We start from the raw sequence: 2593 nt of genomic DNA on the forward strand, positions 1-2593 counted from the left end.
ATACTTAAAAGCACAATATATACACATAATCGAGATATATTATGCAGCAAGATCATGCAAGAGCTTACCATTGATTAATAGGGTTAGCAAGCAAAGGATAATTTTTATGAGGATGTCTCATCGTCTGTTTGGCAAGATGAATCAGTGAATGTCTTTAAAGGCAATTCTTTTAGTTCCAACGGTTCCATTTCTCTTTCGGTCTCATTTTCAATATGAAACGTGACTTTAGGTCTATTCTCGTCAGTTTTCTTGTTTCCTTCGTCGCCATTATAATCTTCTTCCTCCATTCTTAAACCAAGTTCGTCGATAGTTTCGTTGGTTTTGATCATTTTAACAAAAGTGTTTCGACGAAAAATTAGCTGCTGTCTGCGAAAAGATTCTCGAAGTGTTTTTCCTGTTTTGATAAAATGTTGAACGTCATCATCCAACTGACGACGATAAGTGTTAGATTTTTTCCGCAGACGACTGACCATCATTGACACGATTCCAAGGAGAGAATACACCAGGATGGTGCTGATGATAAATTTCATGGCCCCCTCATGATCGTAAGCTTCTGTGGTAGTTGCTGGAAAAACTGTCGTCTGATTCCAAGAGATCATATCTATTGCAAGCGCGAAGAGGAAATGCACACTAAGATTTCCACCATTGCACGAAAGAATAGTTTCGGACCACCTCCCTGTGTGTAATAAAACAACTTTTACTTGATGGGATTTGTCTTTTGTGCTCTGTCTATTATCATATTTAGACCTATAAAAAAAAAAATTTAAAAGTGTGTACAAATTTGCTTGACAGGGGAGTTATACGGACGATTAAGCTGTATTTGAAATGCATATATATGCCTTGGCATTGGGCGGTATGAAAAGCACGGGGGAACTATTCAACTTAACCAAACGTCAAGTAAATCTTATTGTTTTGATGACACGAAATTCTCTTAGACATTTAAATTTTGAAAAGAGGCATGGACTATTTTCAGTAAGTATTATCATAATCTATTAAGATTTGTTCTGATATTAATTGATCAAACAGATAAGTATCCCATTAGACAAAAGGTAAATAATAATTGTAGGATTTCAGTATCCGATAGACGCCACAACACAGCTGTACATAAGAAACCTCAGAATGTTTACGTTTTTTAAACTCGCAACAAAGACACTACATATACATACATACATTATATTTTAATACATATGTGTTAAAATACCTTTAAATACTCCTACACTTCGAAACAGGTGTTAAGACTTTTCTTTCATATTCCGTTTTAACCATGCACAATGGCCTCACCATATATAATTAATCGAATTCAAGAGGACTGTTAATTTGCATGAAAACACATATTAAATTTCGGTTTGTCACTGTGCTCTAAATGCATGCGCCAACCCTGATGTTGAGCTGCATGGTGTTTTTGCATGGTGCAAATAAGTCCATTGTCCCTCTGTTCACTCGTATAAAAAACTTTACTTCAAGAGTCTTCTATACACTTATCAGAAATATTTTTTGGACTGTGAGAAAATTATATTGCATAAAGATGAAAATATTAAATTGATATATTTCATTTTCAACAAAGGGTATCTGTCAGTCTTCGATGTTGAAGGACACTAATGAATTGAACAGATACCACTGTTGCTTACTATTACAATGTATGTGGGAAAATACACTCAAATAAAGTATTCTACTAAGTTTATCTTGGTCTTATACAATGTTAAGAATACTTGAATTGATTAAAAACTGTATTACACTGTAGAATTTAAATCAAAGGGCAGATCACTCTACAGTACCATGGATTAGGAACTCTTCAGTGTTTATTGTTAAAGAGTCCTTAACGCCGAAAGAAATCTAAATTGAAAGACACACAATTTCAGCATACCTTGTGGGGCAAAATTCCACGGAAATTGCCTTTTTATGTGACAATTTTTAGAAACATAAGTCATTTATCCCACTAAGATTTATCTTGTCTCGGGACATTTTGGGAGGGGGGGGGGGGTATACTAGTAATCGATATTTTGTGAAGATTTTTTTAATTTTCATACATTTCTTTTCCAGTTCAATACGTCCCACATGTCAAAAATAATCTGCGAATCTGTAAAATATTGTACATCAAATTCTTCACGTTAAAACTACCCAATGCACACATATTTCGAGATGTTCCGATATTTTTGTGCTATCACTACCTAATGCACACGTATTTCAAGATGTTCTGATATTGTTATGTTATCACTTAGCTTAAAATAAATACACCCCCAAGTATTCTTCAATCTGTTTCGATCTTGACTTTTGATTTGTATCCCAAACAAATAGAAATAAGCTCTGGACAAGAATTTCACAGAGATTGGTTTTGACCATGACGTTTGACCTAGACAATTGAATCGTCTGTGATGCATGAGATAAACTTACCAAAGGACAGAAAATATATGTCCATACAAGGATTCTGCACACACAAAAAAAAACCCACCCCATTTTTTGACCTTCAACTCTGACTTAGAATTCTGGTTCAAAGTCACTGCACATCAGGGACACTCTTTAGGTCAAACATTAACAAGGGAGTCATATTGGCTTCACATCAATTCACAGAGTAACACATAAAAAAAAAGAAATA

The sequence above is a fragment of the Saccostrea echinata genome, unplaced genomic scaffold (assembly GCF_033153115.1).
Source record: "Saccostrea echinata isolate AGI-Se365-2 ecotype Australia unplaced genomic scaffold, CSIRO_AGI_Sech_v1 ptg000022l, whole genome shotgun sequence".
NCBI lineage: Eukaryota > Metazoa > Mollusca > Bivalvia > Ostreida > Ostreidae > Saccostrea > Saccostrea echinata.